The sequence below is a fragment of the Microcaecilia unicolor genome, chromosome 8 (assembly GCF_901765095.1).
Source record: "Microcaecilia unicolor chromosome 8, aMicUni1.1, whole genome shotgun sequence".
In the NCBI taxonomy this organism is placed as follows: domain Eukaryota; kingdom Metazoa; phylum Chordata; class Amphibia; order Gymnophiona; family Siphonopidae; genus Microcaecilia; species Microcaecilia unicolor.
The window spans coordinates 48,678,360-48,691,209 of record NC_044038.1 but is presented as its reverse complement, the minus strand read 5'-3'; positions in this window follow the sequence as shown (position 1 = coordinate 48,691,209).

Sequence of the window (12,850 nt, the reverse complement as noted above, 5' to 3'; positions counted from 1 at the left end):
TATTTCATTTGTGGATAAAAGGGAAGCTGGTATGTACATATACTTGGAAAATTCATATATTTAATTTAAAAAATGTTTATTAAATAATATCACCCACAGAGCCCAAAGAAACGTAGATGAAATGGAAACAAAGCATGAAGGCATCGCCTCAGACAGAATCTGGACATCATTCACTCCTCCAACATCTGAAATTGTTATTCAAACCATTTAAAAAAAAAATCTTCAAGGCATTCTGTCCGCTAGATGAATGCCCCCAACCACCTGATGAACAAAGCCCCAACATATTTCATAGAACAAATCTGATCTCATATATGCTATCCAAAGGCTCCCCCCCCCCCCCCATCCCACTCCACCTATTGGTCCAGCTTTTCTCCTCCCACCAACCACTGGTCCAAATTTTCTCCTCCTTTCCCCTCCCCCTCCCCCCACCCACCATTGGTCCACTTTATCTCCTCTTTTCCCCCCACCCACCAGCACTGGTCCAGATTTTCTCTTCCTCTTCCCCGTGCAACCAACCATTGGTCCAGATTTTCTCCTTTCCCCCACCCACCCAGAAACCAATCAACATACCAACCAAACTTTGGTCCAGCTTTCTCCTTCTCCACCAACCCACCATTGGTTCAGCTTTTCTCCTTGTCCACCCCACCAACCAATCAATCAATCAGTGGTCCAACTTTTCTCCTCCACTCCACCAACCAACCAACCATTGGTCCAGTTTTTGTCCTTCCACTCTCCATCATTGGTCCAGCTTTTCTTTTCTCCCATCTCACCCCACCAACCATTGGTCCAGCTTTTCTCATCCCCGCCCCCTCCCCCCGCAACAGTCTGGCTTCTCGCCCTTTTGTCCCTTTTCCAAAGTATGATGGCTACAAAGAGCTAGATTAAATTCAACCAGGACTCAAGCTTTTTTTTTTCTATTTAGCTTAATTTTTATGGAATCAGTTTCCCAGTAATGTTCGTTTGGAGGAAAGTTTTAAGAAGCTTAAAATTATATCAAAAACGTTTAAGGAGGCTTTTAATATTTATTGTGGGGATAGCAAACAGGTTTACTGATGTCTTGGTGAAGGATAAGGCCCATGCATTTTGATAAATAATGTGTGAATGAGTATAGGTCTTTCCTATTACTATTGTGGAGTTCCTTGTTTTATTACGTTTGTATGTCTTTATTGTATAAAATTATGAACTGCTTTGGTCTACTCCATTTAAGTGGTATACTAAATTTTTAATAAACAAAGAAAATATCCCTCCCACTCTCTTCCCTGTATACCTTTTCAAAGCTGTCTTCTTGTTTTAGAGGTTGCTGGTAGCAGGCGGTGATTCACAAAACACTACTCGTGCCGATATCAGCATCTTCTGACACTTCCCATCTATGCGGAAATAGAAAGGTGTATCATACAGAAGGCTCTGATGTCAGCACAAGCAGTGCATTGTGAATCGCTGCCAGCAACCTCTAAAATAAGACGGTTTTGAAAAACTATATGAGAGTGAGGGAAGGGGCAAAAGGGAGAGAAGCCTGACTGCAGGGGAGAGGTGGGAAGTCACAGGTGGTTATGTTACTTCCTGAGACCAAAGAAGTACTGTACTGGAACGCTGTTCTGCTCCATTCTGGCACAAATTAAGCCTTGAATTGCCCTATATTGGGTCTTCTTTCTTTTGCCTTTTACTCTGCAATGCTGAAATTACATACACAGTGTTTCTACATGTCATACTCCAGCTGTGGTTAACAGGTAACTAGGGAAACACAACACTGAGAAAGGGGAAAGCTAATTTCAATAAATGTTCACACATATAGAACTAGACTCTATAAATGATGCTGAAAAGGTTAAGTACTGAATGCTATTCTATAAAGGATCCACATCTTTTAAAGAATAACGCTAAGCACGTAAACGACACCTAACTTTAAAGTTAGGTGCCAATTGAGCATATTCTATAACAATGTGCGTAAATTCTGGGAACTCCATGCCCCCCAGAATGCCCCTTTGAAATTATGTTATAGAATACGATGTGCATGTAACGCCCAATTAATGCCAATAATTACTTGTTTCCAGTTTTCTAGCCTGTATATTTAATGTGTGGGGACCCAAAGTCAACACAGTATATATATTATCCCAGACAGCCATCTTTAAAGTAATATTTTCAACTTCTATATGATAACATTTCAAAACTTCTTCATATTGATATCAATGAGTGCAATATTTTCTTTGTTTATGCAATTTTTATGTACATAGACATTTTTTATGGGATTTTCAGAGTCTACTGCAGCTCATACCATATGAACACAAGTTCTTTTGAAACAATGGTTGTGGCGCAAATCGTCATTGATCCACCTACTTTGTAATTTTTAAATTGCTTCAGTATATTTTTAGCTTGATTTCAAGCATTATCACTTATCTGTTAGCTGGCAGCAAGATTTTGACACAGGAGAACCTCCGCCGACTTGGCCAGGTTTCGAAAAACTTCCTCAGGGAAGAGGTTCTAGCTGCATAATGATCACACTCCTGCACGGCCATTTGTCATCTTATACTTTTGAAAGAGTAAAAAAATCCTACACCACTCAGTATTTTGTAGACCTCTATCATATCCCTCCTCAGCTGTCTCCAAGCTGAAGAGTCCTAACCTCTTAAGCCTTTCCGTATATGAGAGGAGTTCCATCCGCTTAATCATTTTGGTCACTCTTTGAACCTTTTCTGATTTTGCTATATCATTTTTAAGATACGGTAAACAGAATTGCACACAATACTCAAGGTGTGGTTGCACCATGGAGCGATACAGAAGCATTATATTTGCCTTATTGTCTATCCCTTTCCTAATAATTCCTAGCATTCTGTTTGATTGTTTTAGCTATTGCCACACACTGGGCAGAAAGATTTCAACGTATTGTTCACGATGACACCTAGATCTTTTTCTTGAGTACTGACTCCTTGGGTGGAACCTAACATGAGGTAACTATGATTTGGATTATTCTTTCCAATGTGCATCACTTTGCACTTGTCCATATTAAATCTCATCTAACATTTAGATGCACAATCTTCCAACTTCCCCCCACCCCCCCCCCCCCCCGTTTTTTTACAATCTGCATGCGTTTTAACAACTTTGAATAGTTTTGTGTCATCTACAAATTTAATCACCTCACTCTTCGTTCCCATTTCCATATCATTAATAAGTATGTTAAATAGCACCAGTCCCAGTACAGATCCATGGGGAACTCTACTATTCAATAACCCCACCCTCTGTTTTCTATCCATCAACCAATTTCTAATCCACAACAGAACGTTGCCTCCTATCCCATAGGTTTTAAATTTTCTCAGGAGTTTCTCATGAGGGACTTTGTCAAATACTTCCTGAAAACCTAGATACACTATATCAACTGGCTCACCTTTACCTACATGTTTGTTCACACATTCAAAGAAATGAAGCAAATTGGTTTTGAAGTACTTAAAAAGTCAAGTAAAAAGTAATTTAAATTCAACCCTAGCCATTCAAGGGCGCCAGTATAAAGGTGTCCAGTATACAGGTGTCGCTCTATGCGATCTGACTCCTCTCAAGATAATCTTGCCCAATGTGTTCTGCAGAACTTGAAGTCTTGTCAATGATTTCTTAGGAAGCCCCAAATACAGAATTTTAAAGTAACCCAGTCAGGCCAAAGAGTTGCCTGAATGACCTTCTGCAAATGATCCATTGCCAAAAAAATCATGACTCTGATGGATCATATGAAGATAGGAAAGGTTGTACAAAATAGGTTTATGTATCTGGATATCCATCATCAAACAGGGAATCGTTTGTAATACTCCACCTATCTTTGGACCAAATTCAAGCCTAGATCTACTTCATTCGTCCATCCAAGGAAGACGAATTTAATCTGGGATAAGACTAAAGCTAATATGACTCTATCCAAATTCTCACCCTACTACAGCAATCATTGACAGAACATAGACCACAGCCTGCTGAGTGCTGCTGCATGTGGCTACCATAAACCTTTCATAATATAGTATTATCTATACTATACAATTGCAGTTGTATGGAAAACATGTAAGTTACATAGATGTATGCTGCATTTCAAGGTCATACCAGTTAAATACTTCCCAAGAGACTCCATCGTGGAAATGATACTGGGAGCAGGCTTTATGCCAGATTAGATTTCGATGTATTTAATGTTCTTCCCTGCAATATGAGCAAAGATGTCTACCCACACCAACATCTAAATATATACCTCATTCATCTTTAAAAGGTCAACCAACTACTTTATTAACAATGTCAGAGGGAAAGGTTTGAGCTGCAAACACATCTCCAAATATTTGAGGGGTGGGAGGAGGACTGATTGGTCCATCTCAAATATTAGCTATTTGCATTAACTAGCAGGGTTAAAGAGAGAATGCAGTAATTAAAATTAAAAAAAATCACATTATATCTAAGAAACAATGACCAGCAAAATAAGGCAGTATTTCATTTTTTCCTCTTCACCTCCTCCATAAGTAATAGCAGCTATCCAGTTGACGGAGGTTGTTTTAGGTATTTATTTTTCTATGAATTTTACATCTGATATGTCTTTGCTCTGTTTTTTAGTTAGTAAAGGGGTTAACATGGGCCGAGGAGTGGCCTAGTGGTTAGGGTGGTGGACTTTGGTCCTGGGGAACTGAGTTCGATTCCCGGCACAGGCAGCTCCTTGTGACTCTAGGCAAATCACTTAACCCTCCATTGCCCCATGTAAGCCGCATTGAGCCTGCCATGAGTGGGAAAGCGCAGGGTACAAATGTAACAAAATATTTCTGTGTGCTAACCCCTACCGCACATGTGTCAACTGTTAGCTCAGTGTCATTCCAGTTAGTGTGCAAATTCATGTGTTAGCTGCATATTTTTTTTGTTGCATTTGTACCCCACGCTTTCCCACTCATGGCAGGCTCAATGCAGCTTACATATTGTATACAGGTACTTATTTGTACCTGGGGCAATGGAGGGTTAAGTGACTTGCCCAGAGTCACAAGGAGCTGCCTGTGCCTGAAGTGGGAATCAAACTCAGTTCCCCAGGACCAAAGTCCACCACCCTAACCACTAGGCCACTCCTCCACGGCCTAGTGGAGGGCAGGAAGCAGGTGGAGAACAGGCATGGACTACATACCACAACACACATTTCTTACTGTATGCTAACTGGTAGTTTTGTGGTTCACACAGGTTTACTTAGCACAATAGAGAAGCACTAACCCTGGAATTGTATATATAGTGCTGAGATTTCCGCATGATATATATTGCACAAGTAAATTATATATCATTTAGTGTGAAGGTACTTAGGACTAGACTCTATATATCACGCCTAAAAATAAATCAGTGCCACAATAAAATTCAGCTAAGTGTATTCTATAAAGTACACCTTAATTTAGGCATATTTTATAGAATGTCTAAATTTCCATGCGGTATATGGAATACACTGAGTGCTGCTTCGCACAACTAAATTTAGTTGCGGGCAGTTATGCCAAGTAAAACTTGGTGTAAATCCCAACGCCTAAATTATGTGCAGAGCAGGTGTATTCTATAACAATGCCCATAGATTTTAGAAACGCCCAAGCCCCACCCATGGTCTTGCCCACTTTTCAACTACCCAACTTAGAATTTATGTGCACCACGTTACAGAGTACGCTTAGAGTAGTTCTGCACCTAAATTTTAATTAATGCCAACTAGTGTTGTTAGCATCCAATTATCAATGCTGACTAGCTTGTTAACCAATTAGCATATGAACATGGAGGGTATGATACATACCTGTAGCAGTTGTTCTCCGAGGACAGCAGGCTGATTGTTCTCACGACTGGGTGACGTCCGCGGCAGCCCCCACCAACCGGAAAGAAGCTTCGCGGGACGGTCGGCACGCAGGGAACGCCCACCGCGCATGCGCGGCCGTCTTCCCGCCCGTGCGCGACCGCTCCCGCCAGTTGAATGACTAGCAAAAAGATGAAACACACAACTCCAAAGGGGAGGAGGGAGGGTAGGTGAGAACAATCAGCCTGCTGTCCTCGGAGAACAACTGCTACAGGTATGTATCATACCCTTTCTCCGAGGACAAGCAGGCTGCTTGTTCTCACGACTGGGGTATCCCTAGCTCTCAGGCTCACTCAAAACAAGAACCCAGGTCAATTGAAGCTCGCAACGGCGAGGGTACAACAGAAATTGACCTACGAAGAACAACTAACTGAGAGTGCAGCCTGACCAGAATAAATTCGGGTCCTGGAGGGTGGAGTTGGATTTACACCCCAAACAGATTCTGCAGCACCGACTGCCCGAACCGACTGTCGCGTCGGGTATCCTGCTGGAGGCAGTAATGTGATGTGAATGTGTGGACAGATGACCACGTCGCAGCCTTGCAAATCTCTTCAATAGTGGCTGACTTCAAGTGGGCCACTGACGCTGCCATGGCTCTAACACTATGAGCCGTGACATGACCCTCAAGAGCCAGCCCAGCCTGGGCGTAAGTGAAGGAAATGCAATCTGCTAGCCAATTGGAGATGGTGCGTTTCCCGACAGCGACCCCTAGCCTGTTAGGGTCGGAAGAAATAAACAATTGGGCGGACTGTCTGTGGGGCTGTGTCCGCTCCAAGTAGAAGGCCAATGCTCTCTTGCAGTCCAATGTGTGCAACTGACGTTCAGCAGGGCGGGTATGCGGCCTGGGGAAGAATGTTGGCAAGACAATTGACTGGTTAAGATGGAACTCCGACACCACCTTCGGCAGGAACTTTGGGTGAGTGCGGAGCACTACTCTGTTGTGATGAAATTTGGTATATGGAGCATGAGCTACTAGGGCTTGAAGCTCACTGACCCTACGAGCTGAAGTAACTGCCACCAAGAAAATGACCTTCCAGGTCAAGTACTTCAGATGGCAGGTATTCAGTGGCTCAAAAGGAGGTTTCATCAGCTGGGTGAGGACGACGTTGAGATCCCACGACACAGTAGGAGGCTTGATAGGGGGCTTTGACAAAAGCAAACCTCTCATGAATCGAACGACTAAAGGCTCTCCAGAGATGGCTTTACCTTCCACACGATAATGGTAAGCACTAATCGCACTAAGGTGATTCCTTACTGAGTTGGTCTTGAGGCCAGACTCCGATAAGTGCAGAAGGTAATCAAGCAGGTTTTGTGCAGGACAAGAACGAGGTTCTAGGGCCTTGCTCTCACACCAAACGACAAACCTCCTCCACTTGAAAAAGTAACTCTTCTTAGTGGAATCCTTCCTAGAGGCAAGCAAGACCCGGGAGACACCCTCAGACAGACCCAACGCAGCGAAGTCTACGCCCTCAACATCCAGGCCGTGAGAGCCAGGGATTGAAGGTTGGGGTGCAGCAACGCTCCGTCGTTCTGCGAAATGAGAGTCGGAAAACACTCCAATCTCCACGGTTCTTCGGAGGACAACTCCAGAAGAAGAGGGAACCAGATCTGACGGGGCCAAAAGGGCGCTATCAGAATCATGGTGCCGCGGTCTTGCTTGAGCTTCAGTAAGGTCTTCCCCACCAAAGGTATGGGAGGATAAGCATACAGGAGGCCGGTCCCCCAATGAAGGAGAAAGGCATCTGACGCTAGCCTGCCGTGTGTCTGAAGTCTGGAACAGAACAGAGGCAGCTTGTGGTTGGTCTGAGAGGCGAAAAGATCCACCGAGGGGGTGCCCCACTCTCGGAAGATCTTGCGTACCACTCTGGAATGGAGCGACCACTCGTGCGGTTGCATGACTCTGCTCAGTCTGTCGGCCAGACTGTTGTTTACGCCTGCCAGGTATGTGGCTTGGAGAAGCATGCTGTGCTGGCGTGCCCAGCGCCACATCCCGACGGCTTCCTGACACAGGGGGCGAGATCCGGTGCCCCCCTGCTTGTTGACGTAAAACATTGCAACCTGATTGTCTGTCCGAATTTGGATAATTTGGTGGGACAGCCGATCTCTGAAAGCCTTCAGTGCGTTCCAGACCGCTCGGAGCTCCAGGAGGTTGATCTGCAGATCCTTTTCCTGGAGGGACCACATACCCTGGGTGTGCAGCCCATCGACATGAGCTCCCCACCCCAGGCGAGAGGCATCCGTCGTCAGCACTTTCGTGGGCTGTGGAATTTGAAATGGACGTCCCAGTGTCAAATTGGTCCGAACGGTCCACCAGCGCAGTGAAGTGCGGCAGCTGGTGGAGAGGCGGATGACATCTTCTAGATTCCCGGTGGCTTGGAACCACTGGGAAGCTAGGGTCCATTGAGCAGATCTCATGTGAAGACGAGCCATGGGAGTCACATGAACTGTGGAGGCCATATGACCCAGAAGTCTCAACGTCTGCCGAGCTGTGATCTGCTGGGACGCTCTGGTCTGCGAAGCCAGGGCCAGGAGATTGGCGGCCCTCGCTTCGGGAAGATAGGCTTGAGCCGTCTGGGTATTCAGCAGCGCTCCTATGAATTCTAGAGACTGGGACGGTTGGAGATGGGACTTTGGGTAATTTATCACAAACCCCAGCAGCTCCAGAAGTTGAATAGTGCACTGCATGGACCGGAGGGCTCCTGCCTCCGAGGTGTTCTTGACCAGCCAATCGTCGAGATATGGGAACACGTGCACTCCCAGCTTGCGTAGGTAGGCCGCTACCACCACGAGGCACTTGGTAAACACTCGTGGGGCAGAGGCGAGCCCAAATGGCAGCACACAATACTGAAAGTGGCGTGCGCCCAGGCGGAATCTGAGATACTGTCTGTGAGCTGGCAGTATCGGTATGTGAGTATATGCGTCCTTTAAATCCAGGGAACATAGCCAATCGTTTTTCTGAATCATTGGCAGAAGGGTGCCCAAGGAAAGCATCCTGAACTTTTCTTTGACCAGGAATTTGTTCAGGCCTCTCAGGTCTAGGATGGGACGCATCCCCCCTGTTTTCTTTTCCACAAGGAAGTACCTGGAATAGAATCCCTGCCCTTCCTGCCCGGGTGGTACGGGCTCGACCGCATTGGCGCTGAGAAGGGCGGAGAGTTCCTCTGCAAGTACCTGCTTGTGATGGGAGCTGAAAGACTGAGCTCCCGGAGGACAATTTGGAGGCAGGGAGGCCAAATTCAGGGCGTATCTGCACCGCACTATTTGGAGAACCCACTGGTCGGAGGTTATGAGAGGCCACCTTTGGTGAAAAAATTTTAACCTCCCTCCGACCGGCAGATCGTCCGGTACGGACACTTGTAGGGCGGCTATGTTCCCGTGGATCCAGTCAAAAGCCCGTCCCCGGCTTTTGCTGTGGAGGCGCAGGGGGCTGCTTAGGCGCACGCTGTTGACGGGAACGAGCGCGCTGGGGCTGTCCCTGTGCCTGACGAGGCCTTCGGGCCGGCTGGGTGTACCTACGCTTTGCAAAAGAATAGGGTGCAGCCTGCCGTGCCCGGGAAAAACGCCCACCAGTGGGGGCGGATGCTGAAGGCGCCCGGTGGGAGAGCTTGTCGAGAGCGGTTTCCCGCTGATGCAGTTGGTCCACCATCTGCTCGACCTTCTCACCGAAAATGTTATCCCCCCGGCAAGGGACGTCGGCCAGTCTCTGCTGGGTGCGGTTGTCCAGGTCAGAGGCGCGCAGCCATGAGAGCCTGCGCATCACTATACCTTGGGCCGCAGCACGAGATGCCACGTCACAGGTGTCAAAAATACCCCTGGACAGGAACTTTCTGCATGCCTTCAGCTGCCTGACCACCTCCTGATAAGGCCTGGACTGCTCCGGCGGGAGCTTCTCGACCAGGTCCGCCAGCTGTTGCACATTGGTCCGCATGTGGATGCTCATATAGAGCAGGTATGACTGGATGCGGGTCACGAGCATGGAGGATTTGTAGGCCTTCCTCCCAAACGAGTCCAGAGTGCGAGACTCCCGCCCCGGGGGCGCCGAGGCGGTATCCCTCGAACTCCGTGCCCTCTTGAGAGCAGAATCCACGACCGCTGAGTCATGGGGCAATTGGGGCCGCATGAGCTCTGGGTCGGAGTGGATCCTGTACTGGGACTCTGCTTTCTTGGGAATGGTGGGGTTAGTTAACGGTCTCACCCAGTTCCGGAGCAGCGTCTCCTTCAGGACATTGTGCAGCGGCACCGTGGAGGACTCTCTAGGTGGTGATGGATAGTCGAGGACCTCGAGCATCTCGGCCCTCGGCTCTTCCACAGAGACCACGGGGAAGGGAATGGTGATCGACATATCCCGCACAAAGGAGGCAAAGGAGAGGCTCTCAGGAGGTGAGAGCTTCCTCTCCGGTGAAGGCGTGGGGTCCGAGGGAAGGCCCGTAGACTCCTCTGAGGAGAAATATCTAGGGTCCTCCTCTTCCCCCCACAAGTCCTCATCCTCGGTATCGGACATTAGCTCATGTAGCTGAGTCCTGTACCGGGCCCGGCTCGACGTCGAGGCACCGAGGTCTCGGTGTCGTCGAGCGGTGGACTCCCGCGCCGGCGGGGACGGAGCTCCCTCCATCGACGTCGACGGGGACTCCACCTGCGTAGCAGTCGAGACCGGCACCGCAAGCGGCGGCGGTGTCGACAGCTCCGGCGCCGGGCTAGAGCTCGCCGGCGCCACAGTCATCGGCGCCGAGGGCGCAAGCACCCCCGGCGCCGGCACAGCCTGGCGCATCAGCCCTTCCAGGATCCCCGGAAGGATGGCTCTGAGGCACTCGTCCAGGCCCACTGCCGGGAAAGGCGGTGGGGCCGGTAAGGGTGTCGGTGCCGGAAGCTGCTGGGAGCCAGGAGACGGCACCGAGGTGCCGGAACCCCGACGCGTCGGTACCTCCACAACCGACGGGGACCTCTCCTCTCGACGATGACGCTTCGGCGTCGACTCCTCTTCAGGATGCACCGAGGGCGTCCGGTGACGACGCTTTTTGTCCTTCTTTCGATGCACGTCACCGGCGCCGGAGGGCATGGAGGAGGAGGAGGTCGATCCCCCTCGGTCTCGAGGCACCGGGTCAGACAGGGTTCGGTCCCGTGGCTCACGAGCTGAGGGAGTGACCGGGGCCGACTGCCCACGCGGCCTCTCAACCCCACTCTCACCGGCGGGCCGACGGGACCTGTTCTCCTGGGGTCGCTGCCATCGGTGCCGATGTCTCGGGCATCGATACCGGTACCGAAGAACCGGCCTTCGATACCGATGCCGTCGAGGTCGATGTCGAGGGGCCGGCGCAAGTTCCAAAAAGACGGTCCCGCAGAACTTGCCTCGCAACCTGAGTCCGTTTCCGGAGACCGAGACACAAAGCACACGACTTGAAATTGTGCTCCGGCCCGAGGCACTGGAGGCACCAAGCGTGGGTGTCGGTCTGCGAGATCGGCCGGCCGCAGCGACCACACTTTTTAAATCCACTCGGGACCTTCGAGGACATCGACGGAAAAATCGCGTCGGCGAAGTCAAAGTCGTCAATGGTGGCTAAAATCACACCACGAAAAAACAAACGACCGAGCGACCACTAGGCCGCAACGTAGCGTCCCCGCTGGAAGCGAGGGAAAAGGGGAGCGCGTGCTCCACACGCGCAGTCTTTTTTTTTTTTTTTTTTTGTAAAAAGAAAAGGTAAAAGGAGATTAAATTAAATTAACGAAGCGCGATCCGCGTATACGCGATCGCAAGAATCCGGCGGCTGAAGTAGAGAGAGCGACAAAGCACGACTCTCTCCAGGCGCGGAAAAAAAGGAACTGGCGGGAGCGGTCGCGCACGGGCGGGAAGACGGCCGCGCATGCGCGGTGGGCGTTCCCTGCGTGCCGACCGTCCCGCGAAGCTTCTTTCCGGTTGGTGGGGGCTGCCGCGGACGTCACCCAGTCGTGAGAACAAGCAGCCTGCTTGTCCTCGGAGAATTACGGAATACGCTTCGATTTCCATGCGGAAATTTCAGCATGATATATACAATTCCAGGGTTAGTGCTTCTCTGTTGTGCTAAGTAAACCTGTGTGAACCACAAAACTACCAGTTAGCATACAGTAAGAAATGTGTGTTGCGGTATGTAGTCCATGCCTGTTATCCGCCTACTTCCTGCCCCCATGACAATATGCAGCTAACATATGAATTTGCACACTAACTGGAATGACACTGAGCTGACACGTGTGTAATTTTCGTTTCCAGTTTTGGCCATGATTTCTTTTTCTTAAGACTTAGTTTGTATTCATTCATTCGTTTGTTCGTTCAAGTATTTATATACCGCTTAGACCAAAAAGGTTTACAGTTTCATTTTATAGGTACTGGGCTCACACTCTAAGTGGTACATTATACTACTGTTGTGTTAAGTGATTTGCCCAGTTTAACACAGAGCTGCAGAGAGAATTGAACCTGGGTCCCAGGATCTCAACCCACTGCTGACCATCAGACACAATCAAACCCAGTTCCCCAGGTCCAGACCCACTACAATAACCATTAGGCCACTCCTCCACTTGTTTGCTTGCTTGGTTGGTTGGTGTGTACATGTGTAGTCCAACGAGGAAGGCAGTGGAGGAGTGGCCTAGTGGTTAGGGTGGTGGACTTTGGTCCTGGGGAACTGAGGAACTGAGTTCGATTCCCACTTCAGGCACAGGCAGCTCCTTGTGACTCTGGGCAAGTCACTTAACCCTCCATTGCCCCATGTAAGCCGCATTGAGCCTGCCATGAGTGGGAAAGCGCGGGGTACAAATGTAAGAAAAATAAATACACCAAAATATTTTTGGCTGCTGGACATATGTTAAGAAAAAGTCTGGACACATACAAAATTAAAGACCACTTTTTTATAACTTTATTTCCAATAAAACTTGGTTAAGCTCATTGCCTTTCCTGCTTGTGTACGGTGCTGAAGTTGGGTGCTGCCTCTTTTCTTTTTCTGTTTTTGAGTTACAATTCAAATTGTAGCTAGATATAAGTAAAGATACTATTTCCAGTAGGTCCTGCATTACAAA